Source organism: Primulina eburnea, chromosome 13, assembly GCF_022965805.1.
Source record: "Primulina eburnea isolate SZY01 chromosome 13, ASM2296580v1, whole genome shotgun sequence".
Lineage (NCBI taxonomy): Eukaryota > Viridiplantae > Streptophyta > Magnoliopsida > Lamiales > Gesneriaceae > Primulina > Primulina eburnea.
In genome coordinates this window covers 14481533-14501911 of record NC_133113.1, presented here as the reverse complement: position 1 = coordinate 14501911, position 20379 = coordinate 14481533, and positions in this window count along the sequence as shown.

The following is a 20379-nucleotide window of genomic DNA, read 5'->3' as shown; positions in this document are numbered from 1 at the left end:
CGCGTAAGTGGTGGAGGTCTACCTCTGCACTGATAGTTCAGCGACAGGGTCGAATTCTTTGGGCCGCTTTCATGCTGCTTTACTTTCCGCCAGCTCTTCTGCAGACCAAGGCGATTGAGTTGATCAATCTGAAGCAGGGAAGTTTGTCTGTTGATGAGTATCAGCAGAAGTTCTTTGAGTTGCTTCCATATGTTCCACATGTCAGTGACAATGCTAGGATTGTCCACAGACGGGCGGAGGATCAGGATCTGGTTCTCAAGCTTCAGTTCATCAGAGGCCCCAGCAGGGACAGTCTACTCAGGGTTCTAACCTCCGACCGCGTACTCAAGGGCAGGTCTTTGCTCTTAACCAGGATCAGGCTGCTGAGGAGAACGAGAGAGTTATCGCAGGTGTTTTTCTATTATGTGGATTACCTGCTTACGTTCTCATTGATACTGGTGCATCACATTCATTCATATCTGCGAGATTTGCTAAGCGTCATGCATTACCTTTCGATTCTTTGGACGTTGTGGTATCTGTTTCCACACCGACGGGTCATTCGGTTCTAGCTAAACGTCTAGTTTTGGGTTGTTCTATAGAGTTTGAGGGTAATGTTTTAACTGCTAATTTAATGATTCTTGCGATGGAGGATTTTGATTGCATTCTGGGAATAGATGTGCTGACTGTGTTTACAGCTACTGTGGACTGTTATCAGAAGTTTGTGCAGTTTCGTCCAGTTGAGGGCGACAGTTGGTTTTTCTATGGAGAGGGAGCGCGACCCCCGATGCCTGTGGTTTCTGCTCTGAAAGCCTGTTGTGCTTTAGAGTCGGGCGGGGAAGGCTACCTTATCTATGCTATTGATTCGTCCGCAGATAGTGTCGGTATCTGTGACATTCCAGTGGTTTGCGATTTTCCGGATGTTTTTCCCGAGGAGATTCCTGGTTTTCCTCCCGTTCGGGAAGTGGATTTCGGCATTGATTTAGTGCCAGGCACGGCACCAATCTCTAGAGCTCATTATCGTTTAGCTCCATCGGAGATGCAAGAATTGAAACAGCAGTTGCAGGATCTTCTTGACAAGGGGTATATTCGACCCAGTGTGTCCCCGTGGGGAGCACCAGTTCTTTTTGTCAAAAAGAAGGATGGTTCTATGCGGCTCTGCATAGATTATCGGCAATTGAATCGTGTTACGATAAAGAATAAGTATCCGTTGCCACAGATTGTTGATTTATTTGATCAACTGCAAGGTACCTCTGTGTATTCCAAGATTGATTTAAGATCTGGTTATCATCAGCTACGAGTTCTTCAGGGAGATATATCGAAGACTGCATTCAGGACCCGGTATGGACATTATGAGTTTCTGGTTATGCCTTTTGGAGCGACGAATGCACCAGCAGTTTTTATGGATCTGATGAATCGGGTTTTTCGGGAATTCTTGGATAAGTTTGTTGTGGTGTTTATAGATGATATCTTAATCTATTCGCATGATCAGCAAGAACACGCACAACACTTAAGGATTATTTTTGTAATAGCCGAGCCCAGTGTACGGTACGATTTAAGTTTCGTTTGTTATTTGGGATATTTGATTAGATGTTCAGAGTTGTATTTTTGGGCTATAGTATTGTTAGTTTTATTGTCTTGAGGTGTTAGTTGATGTTGGTCGTTCGTTTCAGCGTTTCGGTTCGATTTTAGTTGCATGGGAATAGTGCTTTGCCGTGAGCACACCGCACCCGCGGTGATGTAGCGACCGCCCCCGCGGTAGAGACCGCACCCGCGCTGCTTGCGTTGCCGCACCCGCGCTGTTCGAGTTCCAGAATTATTGAGAATGCCGTAACTTAGGCGCACCCGCGGTCCTTGTGTTGGCGCACCCGCGGTGAAGGTATGGGCGAGATATTTAGTCGATTTTGGAGTGGTTGGCTATCACTTTTCCTTTTTCTTTCCTTCTCATTTTCGCATTTTCTCTCCATTTTAGGGTTTTTCATCATTTCTTTCACTCCCTATCTTCGATTCAAGCGTTTGTTTGGAATTTCGACTTGAGTTCGACGTTCTCCTTGGTGCTAGGAAGCTTGGGTAAGCTTTTGGTGCGATTCTGTTAAGGTTGTAAATTAAGAGTTGTTTAGGTTGGTTGTTTATGTGGATTTATGGATTATTTAGCTTGTAATCTTGGATATTTAGTTGATATTGGTGTTATTTGTGGATTATTTGTTGTAGGTGGTGATCAAGAGCTAAGTTGAGGTGTTTGTTGTGGTTTGTAAGTGGAATTTCATTCCTTTTTGCTCACATGATTATATATGTATGTGTTTCAAAGAGTTTATTGTGTTATTCCCTTCCATTTGATCCATAGTATGTATTGTTATATGTATTGGAGGCATTGTATGTCTCATTATTGATTAAAGGGAATACAAAGAGATATATAGAGTTCAAAGTGATTGTTAAAAACCAGAGAAGAGTTTAAATGTTTTCGGATTGATAAATACATAGTTAGAGATTGCATGCAATATTAGATGATCATCGCCTATAGGCTTATATCCCTCAGAGTTATCGGTTTATATCGATTTGGGATACGAGCACCCCAGAGCAGAGATACTATTGATATCAATCCCCAGAGCAAAAGAGAAATACCATCATATTTTATATGCTATTGCTATGTTATTGATATTCAGAGTTTACAGTTCAGAGTTGATGGTATTTATGATTTCAAAGAGATGTTTTACAGAGTTATTGTTCATTGTTATATAAGAGTTCCACTTGCTGAGATTTATTCTCATTTCAGTTATTTTCATGTGATGCAGATCAGAGTGGTGCCTCGGGACGTTGACTGTAGATCGGGGGTCATATGCATACACCGTTGGAAGGAGGATTTTGGCATGATCATAGGAATGATGTTTTGTTTTTGTTATGTCATTTAAATGATCATGTATTTATTTTGTAAAGATATTTAAAGAAATGTATTTTGAAACTTCTTCCGTATATTTTGAAAAGAGAAAATTTTATTTCCGCTGCGTATTTATTTTAAAAGAGGATCGGGGTGTCACATTTAGTGGTATCAGAGCGGTGTTCTTCGGACCAATGCATATGACTTCGTCTACTTTCAACTTTCCGGGTATGTTTTCTTTGCATCTATCTATTGTTATGTATTGATTAGTGTCTTGTGAGCATTGTAGAGTTTAGGATGCCTCCTAAGCGTAAGGCGTCAGAGGGGGAGGATAGTTCGTCCTCGAGAGTTGTCGACGAGTTCGGCAAGTTACTGAAGGAGCAGGCTAAGGTTCACAGTGAGCAGATCCAGCAGTTGCTTAGACTGCAAGGAACAGGCCAGGGCAGAGGCCAAGGTAGAGGGCAGGTTGCTCCAGCTGCAGTTGGTTCTGATGCTATCTTTTCTGCGTTTAAGAGGATGGATCCACCCGAGTTTCCAGGCAGCTCCGATCCTTTAGCTGCAGTAGAGTGGGTCAAGGCTTTGGAGGCGATTTTTGATCATCTCCACTATGAGGACAGAGATCGTATCAGTTGTGCTGTTTTTATGCTGGTTAAAGCTGCACGTTTGTGGTGGAATGCGACCAAGGTTGGCATTGATGTTTCTACATTGAAGTGGTCTGAGTTTACTGAGCTTTTCTACGACAAGTACTTTCCTGATGCACTGCGAGCGAGGAAGGTTACAGAGTTCTTGGAGCTTCGTCAGGGGAGCATGAACGTGGATGAGTATATTCTCAGGTTCGAGGAGGGTTGCCTATTTGCTCCGTACATTGCTACCAGTGATAAAGATAAAGGCCCTCACTTCATTCGAGGCCTTAGAGCAGAGATCAGGCGTGATATCAATATGTCCAAGGCTGTTACTTTCAAGGAGATTGTGTCCAAGGCGTTGCTAGCAGAGCAGGACGAGAAGGATATCGCCAGGGAGAGACAGGCGAGGCACCAGGCTAGTGTTCAGAGAGGCCAGAGTTCAGGTCAGCGTGGCAGAGATCGATTCAAGGGGAAGGGCAAGGTGGATCAGAGTCCTAGGCCACCGTCAGTGCCAGTTGCTCCGTTTGATTCTGAGAGATCTTTGTGTCCCAAGTGTGGCAGACCTCATCGTGGAGAGTGTAGATTTGGCACTCGTTCTTGCTATCGTTGTGGCATGCCAGGCCATATTTCCAGAGATTGTCCTAAGGAAGCTAGCCAGGAGAAGGTGCAGGGTCGTATCTTTTCGATGACTAAGGAAGGTATTAATCGTAATTCTTCTGTAATCTCTAGTTCCATTTTAATTTCACGCAGAGTAGCTACTACTTTGATTGATACTGGTGCTACTCATTCTTTTATGTCTAAATTGTTTTTGAGATCTTTGGGTATAGTTCCTTCTGTTATTCCCCTTCAGCTTATTGTTGTTTTGCCTTCGGGAGATGTTTTGTGCCCGACTTCCATAGTGTATGCGTGCTTCGTTCGTTTTGTTGATCGAGAGGTCTTTGCTGATTTGATTGTGATCCCGATGGTTGCCTTTGATGTTATTCTTGGCATGGATTGGCTGTCGACCTATCGTGGTGTTATTGATTGCGTTGCTAAGACGGTGACTTTTGTAGATGATAACCAGGGAGGAGTTCTCGCCAGCTCAGGTACTTCGCTGGTCCTTCCTTTTATTTCGTGTCTTGATGCTGAGAGGCTTTTGTGTAGAGGTTGTGATGTTTTTTCTGGCATCTGTTGTGGATGTTGATAGACTGATTAAGTTGAATATTGATGATATTGATGTGGTGAGGGAGTTTGCGGATGTGTTTGAGGATGATGTTCCGGGTTTGCCGCCGGATAGGGATGTAGAGTTTGTTATTGATCTTGCTCCAGGTACGGTTCCTATTTCTAAGGCTCCGTATAGGATGGCTCCTACTGAGATGAAAGAGTTGAAGACGCAGTTGCAGGATCTTCTAGATAAGGGTTTTATTCGTCCGAGTTCTTCGCCTTGGGGAGCTCCGGTTCTATTTGTTAAGAAGAAAGATGGTTCTTTGCGTCTGTGTATCGACTATAGGGAGCTTAACAAAGTGACGATCAAGAACAAGTATCCGTTGCCACGGATTGACGATCTATTTGACCAACTCCAGGGTGCCACTGTTTTCTCGAAGATTGATCTTCGGTCTGGCTACTATCAGTTGAAGGTTAGGGAGTCCGATATCCCTAAGACGGCTTTCCGGACCAGGTATGGTCACTATGAGTTTCTCGTGATGTCTTTTGGTTTGACCAATGCCCCTTCTGTATTCATGGACCTGATGAACCGTGTGTTCAAGCCGTATTTGGATAGCTTTGTCATTGTTTTTATCGACGATATCTTGATCTATTCTAAGACCAGAGAGCTTCATTCAGAGCATCTCAGAGTTGTGCTCCAGTTGTTGAGAGAGCGGAGGTTGTTTGCCAAGTTGAAGAAGTGTGAGTTTTGGTTGGATCAGATTTCTTTTCTAGGCCATGTCGTTTCGAGGGATGGCATTGCTGTTGATCCGATGAAGATAGAGGCGATTCAGAAGTGGCCTATTCCCACAATTGTTTCAGAGGTACGCAGTTTCCTTGGTTTGGCGGGTTACTATCGTCGTTTCATTTCGGACTTTTCCAAGATTTCCCTGCCATTGTCCAATTTGACAAGGAAGACTGTGAAGTTCGAGTGGTCTATAGATTGCCAGAGCGCATTTCAGGAGTTGAAGGATAGATTGACGACGGCTCCTGTTCTTTCTTTGCCCAGTGGTTCAGAGGATTTTGTTGTCTATACCGATGCGTCGAAGAAGGGTCTCGGTGCAGTGTTGATGCAGAGAGGTAAGGTCATTGCCTATGCTTCTCGCCAGTTGAAGGATTATGAGAAGAATTATCCGACGCATGATTTAGAGTTGGCAGCTGTGGTTTTCGCCCTGAAGATTTGGAGACACTACTTGTATGGCGAAAAGTGTGAGATTTTCACAGACCACAATTGTTTGAAGTATCTGTTCTCGCAGAAAGAGCTCAATATGCGGCAGAGGAGGTGGTTAGAGCTGGTCAAAGATTACGATGTGACTATCAGTTATCACCCAGGGAAGGCGAATGTTTTGGCTGATGCTTTGAGTCGTAAGTCGAGTGCTTCATTGAGTTCTTTGATTCAGAGACCGTTGCTGATGGATTTGCAGAGAGAGGAGATTGATCTGGTGATTCCAGGCACCATTGCTCGTCTTTCAGCGTTGGTTATTCGATCTTCTTTGACGGACAGGATTCGTAGAGAGCAGTCGACTGATGTTCAGTTGACAGAGTTGAGAGATAGAGCAGAGATTAGAGGTAATTCAGAGTTTGCCTTGAATGGTGATGGTTTGATGACTTTCAGAGGCCGTATTTGTGTTCCTTCTGGCGACGATATTCGCAGAGATGTCTTGACAGAGGCTCATACCGCACCTTATTCGATTCATCCAGGCAGTACGAAGATGTATCAGGATCTTTGTCGACTCTACTGGTGGCCAGGTATGAAGAAGGATGTTGCCCTGTTCATTTCTCAGTGCCTTACTTGTCAGCAGGTGAAGATTGAGCACCAGAGACCTGCTGGGACATTGTTGTCGTTGCCGATTCCTCAGTGGAAGTGGGAGCATATTACGATGGATTTCGTGACTGGTCTTCCCAGATTGCAGAGAGGTTTCAATTCAATTTGGGTCATCGTTGATCGATTGACTAAGTCAGCGCATTTTCTTCCAGTCAAGACGACGTATTCGATGAATCAGTATGCCGAGGACTACATAGCAGAGATTGTCAGACTTCATGGTGTCCCTGTGTCGATCGTGTCTGATCGTGACCCTAGATTTACTTCAGAATTTTGGAAGAGTTTGCACAGAGCTATGGGTTCGCGGTTAGCGTTCAGTACAACCTATCATCCTCAGAGTGATGGTCAGTCAGAGAGAGTCATTCAGATTCTTGAGGATATGCTCAGAGCTTGTACTATACACTTTCCAGGTAGCTGGGATTCTTTGTTGCCTTTGGTTGAGTTTACTTATAATAATAGCTACCAGGCGACGATTGGCATGGCACCGTATGAGGCACTTTATGGCAGGAAGTGCAGATCTCCCTTGTATTGGGACGAGGTTGGTGAGAGGAAGATGTTGGGACCAGAGTTGGTCCAGCAAACTGCCGATGTTGTTGCTGTTATCAGAGAAAGGATGAAGACTGCCCAGTCCAGACAGAAGAGCTATGCAGATGTTCGTCGTAGGCCTTTGCAGTTCGAGGTTGGCGATCACGTGTTTCTGAAGATAGCACCTCTCAAGGGTGTGATGAGATTTGGCAAAAAGGGCAAGTTGAGTCCTAGATTTATTGGTCCATTCGAGATTTTGGACAGAGTTGGTGACAGAGCCTACAGATTAGCCCTACCTCCAGATCTTGACAGAGTCCATAATGTGTTTCACGTATCGATGCTCAGGAAGTATGTTGCAGATCCTTCCCATGTTCTTCGCCATGAGCCATTGGACTTGACGCCGAATTTGACGTATCAAGAGATTCCGATTCAGATTTTGGATCGCACAGTTAGAGTTCTGAGGAACAAAGAGATCGGCATTGTCAAAGTTCTTTGGAGGAACCATTTGATAGAGGAGGCTACGTGGGAACCAGAGGATGAGATGAGAGAGAAGTATCCTGAGTTGTTCGTGCCGTGACGTCAATTTCGCGGACGAAATTCCCTTAAGGGGGGGAGATTGTAATAGCCGAGCCCAGTGTACGGTACGATTTAAGTTTCGTTTGTTATTTGGGATATTTTATTAGATGTTCAGAGTTGTATTTTTGGGCTATAGTATTGTTAGTTTTATTGTCTTGAGGTGTTAGTTGATGTTGGTCGTTCGTTTCAGCGTTTCGGTTCGATTTTAGTTGCATGGGAATAGTGCTTTGCCGTGAGCACACCGCACCCGCGGTGATGTAGCGACCGCCCCCGCGGTAGAGACCGCACCCGCGCTGCTTGCGTTGCCGCACCCGCGCTGTTCGAGTTCCAGAATTTTTGAGAATGCCGTAACTTAGGCGCACCCGCGGTCCTTGTGTTGGCGCACCCGTGGTGAAGGTATGGGCGAGATATTTAGTCGATTTTGGAGTGGTTGGCTATCACTTTTCCTTTTTCTTTCCTTCTCATTTTCGCATTTTCTCTCCATTTTAGGGTTTTTCATCATTTCTTTCACTCCCTATCTTCGATTCAAGCGTTTGTTTGGAATTTCGACTTGAGTTCGACGTTCTCCTTGGTGCTAGGAAGCTTGGGTAAGCTTTTGGTGCGATTCTGTTAAGGTTGTAAATTAAGAGTTGTTTAGGTTGGTTGTTTATGTGGATTTATGGATTATTTAGCTTGTAATCTTGGATATTTAGTTGATATTGGTGTTATTTGTGGATTATTTGTTGTAGGTGGTGATCAAGAGCTAAGTTGAGGTGTTTGTTGTGGTTTGTAAGTGGAATTTCATTCCTTTTTGCTCACATGATTATATATGTATGTGTTTCAAAGAGTTTATTGTGTTATTCCCTTCCATTTGATCCATAGTATGTATTGTTATATGTATTGGAGGCATTGTATGTCTCATTATTGATTAAAGGGAATACAAAGAAATATATAGAGTTCAAAGTGATTGTTAAAAACCAGAGAAGAGTTTAAATGTTTTCGGATTGATAAATACATAGTTAGAGATTGCATGCAATATTAGATGATCATCGCCTATAGGCTTATATCCCTCAGAGTTATCGGTTTATATCGATTTGGGATACGAGCACCCCAGAGCAGAGATACTATTGATATCAATCCCCAGAGCAAAAGAGAAATACCATCATATTTTATATGCTATTGCTATGTTATTGATATTCAGAGTTTACAGTTCAGAGTTGATGGTATTTATGATTTCAAAGAGATGTTTTACAGAGTTATTGTTCATTGTTATATAAGAGTTCCACTTGCTGAGATTTATTCTCATTTCAGTTATTTTCATGTGATGCAGATCAGAGTGGTGCCTCGGGACGTTGACTGTAGATCGGGGGTCATATGCATACACCGTTGGAAGGAGGATTTTGGCATGATCATAGGAATGATGTTTTGTTTTTTTTATGTCATTTAAATGATCATGTATTTATTTTGTAAAGATATTTAAAGAAATGTATTTTGAAACTCCTTCCGTATATTTTGAAAAGAGAAAATTTTATTTCCGCTGCGTATTTATTTTAAAAGAGGATCGGGGTGTCACAATTTTACAGACACTTCGCGAGAATCAGCTATATGCGAAGTTGAGTAAATGTGAGTTTTGGATTGACAGGGTTGTATTTCTTGGTCATGTCATTTATAGCAAGGGAGTTTCAGTTGACCCGAGCAAGGTGGAAGCGGTATTGAACTGGTCGCGTCCGACGACAGTAGCCGAGATCCGCAGTTTTCTGGGATTGGCTGGGTATTATCGCCGTTTCATTGTCAACTTCTCTCAGATTGCTAAGCCACTCACTCAGCTCACTCGGAAAGATGTTTCATTTGAGTGGACATCAGAGTGCGAAGAGAGTTTCTTGGAACTTCGCAGACGTTTAACATCTGCGCCTGTTTTGGCTTTACCTTCTGGATCTGGTGGTTTCAGTGTTTACACCGATGCCTCTTTACAGGGACTAGGGTGTGTTCTGATGCAGAATGAGCATGTGATTGCTTATGCGTCGAGACAGTTGAAGCCTCATGAGGAAAACTATCCTGTTCATGATCTGGAATTAGCAACGATCGTTTTTGCTTTGAAAATCTGGCGCCATTATCTGTATGGTGAGCGATTTGAGATTTTCACTGATCATAAGAGTTTGAAGTATCTGTTCACTCAGGCTGAGTTGAACATGCGTCAGCGTCGTTGGATGGATCTACTCAAGGATTATGATTGTGAGATCAAGTATCATCCAGGATCTGCGAATCTCACGGCCGATGCTCTTAGTCGCAAGGTGAGATTGTCTGCTCTTCAGACTTGTGCTGTATCTGGGATTATTCAGGATTTCTGTTCGATGGGATTCAATTGTAAGCATCGGAAGGGAACAGAGAGTATCCGTGTAGCTACTATTTTGTCTGAGCCAATTTTGTATTCTCGGATTAGAGATGCTCAGATGTCTGATTCTAAGATTCAGAGATTAGCTCGGTTGGCTGATGGAGATAATACTTCTGGATTCCACTATCAGTCCGAGGGTCTTTTGTGCTTATCTGGTCGTGTTGTTGTACCGGAAGATGACACTTTGAGGGAGGAGATTTTGTCCCAGGCTCATCGTAGCAAGTTGAGTGTTCATCCGAGGAGCAACAAGATGTATAAGGATTTGAGGATTCGATTTTGGTGGAAAGGTATGAAACGTAATGTTTATCAGTATGTCTCCAAGTGCCTGGTCTGTCAGCAGGTAAAGGCTGAGTATCGACGACCTGGAGGTTTGTTGCAGAATCTTCCTATTCCGGAGTGGAAGTGGGAGCATATCACGATGGACTTCGTGACTCACTTGCCTATGTCTGTGGGGAATAGAGATGCTATCTGTGTGGTAGTGGATCGGCTTACTAAGTCTGCCCATTTTCTTCCGTATAACAGAGATTTCATTTTCGATCGGATGGCACGGTTGTACATTCAGGAGATTGTACGGTTTCATGGTGTGCCCGTGAGTATCGTTAGTGACAGAGATCCTCGATTTACATCTTGGTTTTGGGGCAGCTTTCAGCAAGCTTTGGGCACTACCTTGAGTTTGAGTACTGCATATCACCCAGAGACTGACGGTCAGTCAGAGAGGACTATTCGTACTCTTGAGGATATGTTGAGATCTTGTGTGATGGATTTCGGGCCAGCTTGGCAGGATCATCTGCCACTGATAGAGTTTGCATACAACAACAGTTTTCATAGGAGTATTGGTATGTCTCCGTTTGAAGCATTGTATGGTCGACGTTGTCGTACTCCTCTGTTCTGGGAGGAAGTTGGAGAACGACAGGTCGAGGGTCCAGAATTGATTAAGCAGGCCATGGACAAAGTTCTTGTGATCAAACAGCGGATTAAGACTGCTCAGGATCGACAAGCGAGTTATGCGAACACCAAGCGCAGACCTCTTCATTTTGATGCAGGCGAGAAAGTGTTTCTCAAGGTATCACCTTTTCGGAGGATTCTGAGATTTGGACTCAAGGGTAAGCTATCTCCGAGATTCATTGGTCCTTTTGAGATCTTAGAATGTGTGGGAGATTTGGCCTACAGATTAGCTTTGCCACCGTATCTGTCTAGTGTTCACAATGTGTTTCATGTGTCTTTGTTGATACGATACGTAGCGGATGAGTTTCATGTTTTGCATCCGACAGAAGTTCAGCTGAATCCGGATTTGTCTTTTGTGGAAAGACCGGTTTCGATCTTAGACCGGAAGGATAAGGTACTGCGGAATAAGACTATTCCTCTTCTCTTAGTGCAGTAGCAGCGCCGAGGTGCTGAAGAAGCTACTTGGAAACTAGAGAGTCGCATGCGGTCAGAGCATCCAGAGTTGTTCTAGTTGTAGTATTTTCAGTTATGATTGTAATTTCAGTTGTGCTTTCAGTTGTAATTCATTCTTAAGTTGAATGTATTGTTGTTCAGAATTGTCATTCTTCAGACTCGATTTCGCGGACGAAATCCTTTTTAGGGGGGGAGAATGTAGTATCCCGATGCCTAATTTGAGTTAATTATTGGATTAATTTTATTTCGGTGGGATCGGAAGGACCGAACCGGGTTCGGATCGTCCGAAGAGGGTTCGGATCGTCCGAAGAGGGTTCGAATCGTCCGAGACAGGTGGTTGGACGCGTGGAAGCCATGCAGGGTTCGGATCGTCCGAGACAGGTGGCTAGACGCGTGGAAGACATGCAAGGTTCGGATCGTCCGAAGTGTACCGGATCGGATCTTCCGAAGTGGATCGGATCTTCCGATCGTTGTCTATAAATAGAGGCGCGAGGCTTCACTTTTCACTCGCCAATTCCGAGTGTTCCAGAGCGTTTTAGTCGTTTCTGATGAGTTTCTAGTCTTTTCCCGAGGTTTAGGCACTAGCGGGGAGCTACTGGTTTTGTAGCGGAGCTGTGCTCTAGTTGGGAGCTAGCGGCATCAGTGGGCTGACTACGGACGCAGGCTAGATTCTAGGGCTGATTGCTAGGATCTACTGGTTTGAGGTACGAAAGTACTATCCGAGATAGCAGGATTGGGTATGATTTACTATGTGTTGCATGTTTATATGTTGCATTATTATCTGTCATATGATGCATGGTTTATTATGCGGCATTTGCATAATCATGTTGAGCTTGACTATTTTTGAGATAGCCTGTTGAGAGGGTGCTCAGCCCTCGTTTGTTGTGGATGGTTGGACCCCGTTGGCCGACGGTGGTCAGGTCACCGGTATATCCACAGGTTTATTTTGGTATGGGAGCCACCTCCTGGTGCGACAGCGCAGAATGCTACATACCTTGACGTCATTTACCTGAGCAGTATTTCGTTATACCCAGATCCTGGTATCCAGTACATTTTGCATACATGCATGTCATAGTCTTGTATACTCATGCTTTCGGTGTTGAGCGTTTTATGCTCACGTCCTCGGTTTATCTCTGTTTTGGACACCCTATTCGATGGGGCAGGTCTCAGGTTGGACGGTCCAGGAGGGAATGGACAGGGAGCTGGCAGAGGTTGACCTGTAGTTGTTGGTATTTGTTCTTGGTATTTAGTTCGATCTGGTTGTTTAAGTATTTTGTACTTACAGATTCGATTGGGTTGTATTACTGTTTTTCCGCTGTTTACCTGATTCAGTTTTAAATGTTAATTTTGCATGCTTAAGTTCTGATTAGTAGGTGATTCTGGAACGGGTCACTACATACCATCTGTTCCTTTCTGTAACAATCGAGTCATATACGATAATATCAAAGGAATTCTAAATCTAGAATCCTTATTGCAAAATCTCTACTTATTAGCTATCTCTAATCTGAATCTTACCATGTCTGGAACATATTCTACAATATTTCTGTACTTGTTCACCATCTCCATATCAGTAATGCAATTAAATCAGATCATCAACAACACAAATACAGCACAATCTACTCACCTCATTCTTATCTTACTGTAGTATATATATATCATAAAAATCTTAGATATCATCATTTTCCTCAACCATCAAGGAAAATAATACTACAGTACAACAAACCCAATAGGTATAGCATATCTCCATGCTAATCAATCATAGATACTCATAAAAATGCATTAGTACATATCAATACATATGCAATATAATCATAAAGAATAGTACCTGTTGTAATTTCTGGGTTTGTTTTTCAGTCATTACCACTAATGACTCTGCTCTAAGGCTCCTTTGGTGAGTAACCACCATCTTCTAGCAGTCTCTTGCAACTGGTTCTCAATAAGCCTAATTCTACACTCATCTGTGAAATTCAGGAATTCAAATAACATTTATGTCTCCTCTAGCCATTTCTCACAATCTACTGACGTCTCAGTTCCCTTCAGAATTGGCGGTTGAAACGACTGAAACCTCTGTAACTGTGTTTCCATCTGAATTTCTACCACATCTATCTGAGATTCTGTTCTATCTGTCTGATCATATGATGTACTGCCTTTTTCTGGAATTCTGCAGGGAGCTATATCTGATTACCAAAAACATCAGTAATCCCATACCACAAATCTGTTCCAAATCTTTTCCTGACCATCTTACTGCTGGTCATGAATCCGATCTGATTCGTATTCAGTGATACATAATACCAATCTAATTCACATAATCAGGTAAACATGTATCTAAAAGCAGTGTTCAGTAACACATAATCTCATGCTAGCATCACAATGTAAATCAACATTGTGGGGACCCGGGCTCTAATTCTTTTTCTTGGGATTAAATGGATTGTTATTAAAAACGTGGGTCAATTTTTCGCTTTTTACCTTAATTCTAATGTAAACAAACGAGCATGAGTTCTTTATTTAAATACAACATACAAACATCAAATACATGTATTATTCTGTATGTTCTCCCTAACCAGTAATAAAAGACAATACATAATAAAAGACAACTACTGGTCCATCTGCTATGCCCGAGATCTCCACGCTAACACGATCATCTCTGTCTCGACCCAGATCCTGCCCCACCTGTTGTTATGTACACATACAGACATAACAACAGCCGGAAAACCGGTGAGAACAAATCCCAGTATAAACATGTAGACATGCAATAAAACAATCTAAAACATGAAACATGCTGATATGAATGTCATTCATCATGAAATGCGAGCCTGATCATGTCTAGATGCGACTCGACTAAAACTCTAGGGATCCCGGTGTGAATAAGACGGTCTGTCACCTACCCTCCCAATCGGGGTGACGGTACGTCTTATTCCTAGACTTCGGCCTGATCTGTATCCACGTCTACCAAGGGGCGGTGATCTTCCCCTAAGCTGGGATAGAACCGAACATCTAGAAGTCTGCCTGATCTCCAGACTGTCCTATCTTAATGCATGAATACAAAATCTGTAAACAAGCATAATCGTCTAATGCAATGTAACATGATCTGTAAACAAAGCAACAAGCATAATCGTCTAATGCAATGTAACATGATCTGTAAACAAAGCAACAAGCATAATCGTCTAATGCAATATAACATGATCTGTAAACAAAACATATCAAGATTTGTATATAAGTTCTATAAACAAATCTAATCATAATCATATCAAGATCTAGATAATAAAACAAGTATGTGATTTTGGTTGGGAACTCAAATGTGATCTCATTTGAGTCGTGATTCCCCAAAACAAAGCATGTAGTATACCTTCCGTCGTAGAATTGCTGTTACAGTCGAGAAGATGAATCTGCAATCGAATGTCTAACACTTCTAATCTACTGAAACCTCGAAGGAATGATTCTAAACTGAGAACTCGCGCCTCTATTTATAGGCAACGATCGGAAGATCCGATCCACTTCGGACGATCCGATCTGACACACTTCGGACGCTCCGAACTCACTTCGGACGTTCCGAATCCTGCATGTCTTCCACGTCTTCAGCCAACTGTCTCGGATGATCCGAACTATGATCGGTCGATCCGAACTATTGCATGCCATCCTTGTGTCCAGCCACCTGGCTCGGACGCTCCGAACGCCGAACGGATGATCCGAACGCATCGTACGATCCGATCATGGTTCGGTCCTTCCGGTCTCACCGAAATGTAAATACTCCAATATTCTCGATACCGGTCAATCTAATTCTCAATAGATATCAACACTATCATATTCTCAATCATAATCCAATACAATACTTCTGTCCCAACAAGTCATAATCATAATGAAAGTCATAGGAAATACATATGATATCATTTCTTATTTCTTATGGTTATGTACAATCATTGTTCCGGGCATTACATTTCTCCCCCTCTAAGACAGAAGTTCGTCCTCGAACTGAAGTAATCATATAAATAATTCGGGGTGTTTCTGCCTCATGTTTGCTTCCGTTTCCCACGTCGCTTCCTCAATGCCATGTCGACTCCACTGAACTTTCACAAGTGGAATGGTCTTCATTCTGAGCTGTTTGTCCTTTCGATCAAGAATCTGTATTGGTTGTTCTACATAGCTCAAGGTTTGATCGAGTTCAGCTTCGTTCGGTTGAATGACATGAGAAACATCTGGCATATATCTTCGTAACATGGATACATGAAATACGTCATGTATTCCGGATAAAGAAGGAGGAAGAGCAAGTCGATAAGCTCGATCGCCAATCTTTTCAAGAATCTCGTAAGGACCAATGTATCGAGGAGAGAGTTTTCCGCGTTTGCCAAATCGAACAACGCCTCTGAATGGAGAAATCTTTAAGAATACTCTATCTCCTGCCTCAAATACTAACGGTCTACGTCTGATATTGGCATATTTTGCTTGTCGATCTTGTGCTGTCTTCATCCTCTTCTGAATAAGTTTCACCTTCTCTGTCATGTCACGAATCATATCTGGTCCAAGTTCTGGTACTTCTGAAACGTCATCCCAATATAGTGGAGATCTGCACTTCTTGCCATACAAAGCTTCAAACGGTGCCATCTCAATGCTCGTCTGATAGCTGTTATTATAAGAGAATTCGCAAAGAGGTAGAGAATCTTGCCAACCAATGCCAAAATCTAGCACTACAGCTCTCAACATATCCTCTAATGTCTGGATAGTCCGCTCTGACTGTCCGTCTGTCTGAGGATGATAAGCAGTACTCAGGTGTAATGTCGTACCTAAGGCCTGCTGTAAACTGTGCCAGAAGTGAGAAGTGAATCGTGGATCACGATCTGATACGATAGACTTCGGCACTCCATGCAATCTAACTACCTCTCGAATATAAATCTCCGCCATCTGATCTTGTCTAAACGTCATTCTGTATGGGATGAAACATGCGGATTTGGTCAGTCTGTCAATAATGACCCAAATCGCATCACAGCCTTTGGATGATCGTGGTAACTTCGTCACAAAATCCATGGAAATGTGATCCCATTTCCATTCTGGAATGGCTAGACTCTGAAGTAATCCACCAGGCTTCTTCCTCTCAGCTTTCACCTGTTGGCAGTTTAAACACTTAGACACAAATTCGGCAATGTCTGACTTCATTGGCTTCCACCAGAACTGTGTCTTTAAGTCATTGTACATTTTCCTGCCACCAGGATGAATGCTGAATCGACTACAATGTGCCTCTGTCAGAATCTGCTGTCTCAAATCTGCAACATCTGGCACAACTAGACGGTTATTTACGTATAATACATGATCTCGTACCTGATATTCTGATGCATGCCCTGATCTGACCATTTGGATTGATCTTTGCACATTCTGATCAGTTCTTTGTGCTTCCTTGATCCTCATAATCAAATTGGGCTCAACTTGGATCGTAAAAAGTCGTAGTGGCTTACTATCTGTATCAAATTCTAATCCAGATGTACAGCAATTTTCAACTAACTTGTTAACACCTATCGTCGATAAGGACAATGAACATACCTTACGACTCAAGGCATCTGCTGCTGCATTTGACTTCCCTGGATAATATTTGATTTCACAGTCAAAATCTTTCAATAAATCTAACCATCTACGCTGCCTCATATTCAGTTCTGATTGAGAGAACAGGTACTTTAGGCTCTTGTGATCGGAAAAGATCTCAAATTTCTCGCCATAAAGATAATGACGCCAAATCTTTAATGCAAATACGATAGCCGCCAATTCCAGATCGTGAATGGGGTATCGGATCTCGTGTGGCTTCAATTGTCTCGAGGCGTATGCGATCACATGGCCTCGCTGCATAAGAACACATCCCAAACCTCTATGAGAAGCATCACAATATACAACGAAATCACCCGTACCTGAAGGAATCATCAGGACAGGTGCACTGGTCAGCCTCTTCTTCAATTCAATAAAGCTAGACTCACACTCCTCTGACCAAACAAATGGTGCATTCTTTTGCGTCAATTGAGTTATCGGCTTGGCAATACTGGAGAAATCTTTGATAAATCTTCTGTAGTATCCGGCTAAGCCCATGAAACTGCGTATTTCTGGTACAGAAGTTGGTCTCGACCAACTGATCACAGCTTCCACTTTACTCGGATCAACAGAAATACCATCTCCAGAAATGATATGTCCTAAGAAGACAACTCGATTCAACCAAAACTCACACTTTGACAATTTAGCATACAATCGCTCGTTCCTCAACGTCTGCAAAACAATTCTGAGATGCTCTGTATGCTCATTTCTATTCTTCGAATACACCAAAATATCATCAATGAAAACAATTACAAAATCGTCCAAATACCTCTGAAAGATTTGATTCATCAAGCCCATGAATACCGCAGGAGCATTTGTCAAACCAAAAGGCATAACAATGAATTCGTAATGCCCATACCTGGTTCGAAATGCTGTCTTTGGTATGTCTACATCTCGAACTCGAAGCTGATGATATCCAGAACGCAAATCAATCTTCGAATAGACAGAGGATCCCTGCAACTGATCAAATAGATCATCAATCCTAGGTAAAGGATATTTGTTCTTGATCGTTGCCTTGTTCAGCTGCCGGTAGTCTATACATAATCGCATCGAACCGTCTTTCTTCCGCACAAACAGCACCGGAGTGCCCCAAGGAGATACACTAGGTCTGATATATCCCTTGGCTAGAAGATCTTCTAATTGTGCTTTTAGTTCTTTCAATTCGACGGGTGCCATCCTATATGGAGCTCTCGAAATAGGAACGGTACCTGGTACAAGATCAATACTAAAATCTACCTCTCGTACTGGAGGTAATCCTGGGATCTCATCTGGAAAGATATCTGCGAATTCTCGCACTACTGGTATATCTGCCAAGGCCGGGCTCGACTTCTGCATGTCTACGGCATAAACAAAGAAACCATCTGCCCCTTTTTGCAACAATCTGTTCATAGTCAGAGCCGAAATCAAGGGAATCCGAGATCTGGAACCCTTCCCGTAGAATTTCCACTCGTCTGTCATCTCGGGTCTGAATCTGACAATCTTATGGAAACAATCCACGGTGGCTCTGTACTTAGTTAGCATATCAATACCAATTATACAATCAAAGTCAGCTAAACCCAATACTATACAATCTAGGTCAAGCTCATGCCCTTCAAACTGTAAAATGCAGTGTCTAACAGTAGTTACAGATATCAATCCACTCCCTAATGGGGAAGTAATAGATACAACATCCACTAGAGACTCAACAGGCAGTGAATGCAATAATGCAAATCGTTCCGAAATGAAGGTGTGTGATGCACCGGTATCTATCAAAATATATGCAGGGTAACCATAAAGAGAGCAGTTACCTGCGATCACATCATCAGGTGCATCTTGTGCTTGTTCCTCTGTCAAAGCAAACACTTGAGCTTGTTGTCTCGGAGGTTGACTCACCGTCTGACTACCTCGGCCTCTGGTTGGAGTCTGTGCTGGTGGAGGCTGAAAGGAATGAACCGATGACGCCTGCCTTTCCATCTGAGGTACTGAACCGGATGCTCTTCCACTCTGGAATTGCTGTGCACCTCTCTGTGGACAGACTTTGGCAAAATGCCCTGGTTGCCTGCAATAGTTGCATCTCCCTGTCACCCCTTGACACTGTTCAGTCGCATGCTTACCCCCACAAGTGTTGCAATACCCACCGATAAACCTTGAATTTTGATCAAAACCACTCTGTTTTGATCCGCTGGAGCTGGACGAGCTGCTCCCTGGTCTTTTAAACTGCTTCCCCTTTGCCTTCAGCTGTTCTTTGCGTCCACTACTGCTACTACCGCCGCTTTCAAATCGAGGAGGAGGAACTTGGGATGGAGGTAGTGGCGGTCTCGGACTGGGTGCAATATAAGGAGCACTCCGCTGCCGCAACAATCCTGCTTCTGCACCCTTGGCTCGATTCAATGCATCCGAGAAATTATCGGGTCTCCCAGTATTTACTAACGTAAAGATGTCAGGATTTAGGCCATTGATAAATTGGTCCGCCATGGCCTCGTCATTTCCTGAAACATGGGGTGCAAAACGAAGCAAAGAAGAGAATTTGGCAACGTACTCCTCAATGTTCAGTGCTCCTTGCCTCAGATTGGCAAATTCTGCACCTTTATCTTTACGATAGGAGATGGGAAAGAACCGCTGATAGAACTCCGTCTTGAACACCTTCCAAGAAATTTCGGTACCACGTTGCTCTAGTGCTCTCTTGATATTCAACCACCAATTCTTGGCTACATCCTGGAGTTGATGGCCAATAAGCTTGATCCTCTTCTCATCACCGTATTCCAAAGAGTCGAATAGCATTTCGATATCCTCAAGCCAGCTTTCGCACTCGATGGAATTCTCGGTACCTTTTAAGGTGGGAGGTCGAAAGGATTGGAATCGCTTCAGCAACGTCTCCATAGGGGTCGCCGTAACATCCATAGGATCTCCGGATGTACTCCCTTGTTCTGGCGCTGCTGGTCGTAGAGGTACCGCTGCTCTTCTGGGAGGCATATCTAATAATCCAACAGATTAATAACAAGATATATACAACTATCTCAGCCTTCCTCTAGTCAGTTACCTCTGATCTAGAATCCGTTCTGATTCAATTTAAAGTAATTACATGCTACAGTAAATCAAGTAACATGTAATAAGAAAAGCAAAAGTCATGCTAGCATTTCATAAGCAAGGAAGAAGACTCGATCTACCCCGCTCATTCTATACTATCTTAGTCTAAGGAAACTCTCGCTCTGATACCACCTGTTGTGGGGACCCGGGCTCTAATTCTTTTTCTTGGGATTAAATGGATTGTTATTAAAAACGTGGGTCAATTTTTCGCTTTTTACCTTAATTCTAATGTAAACAAACGAGCATGAGTTCTTTATTTAAATACAACATACAAACATCAAATACATGTATTATTCTGTATGTTCTCCCTAACCAGTCTACTCCTAGCTGAGATACACCGAACGTCTAGTAATTTGACAATGCCTGTCAAAGACTCTCCTATCTTAAATGCAATGAAATC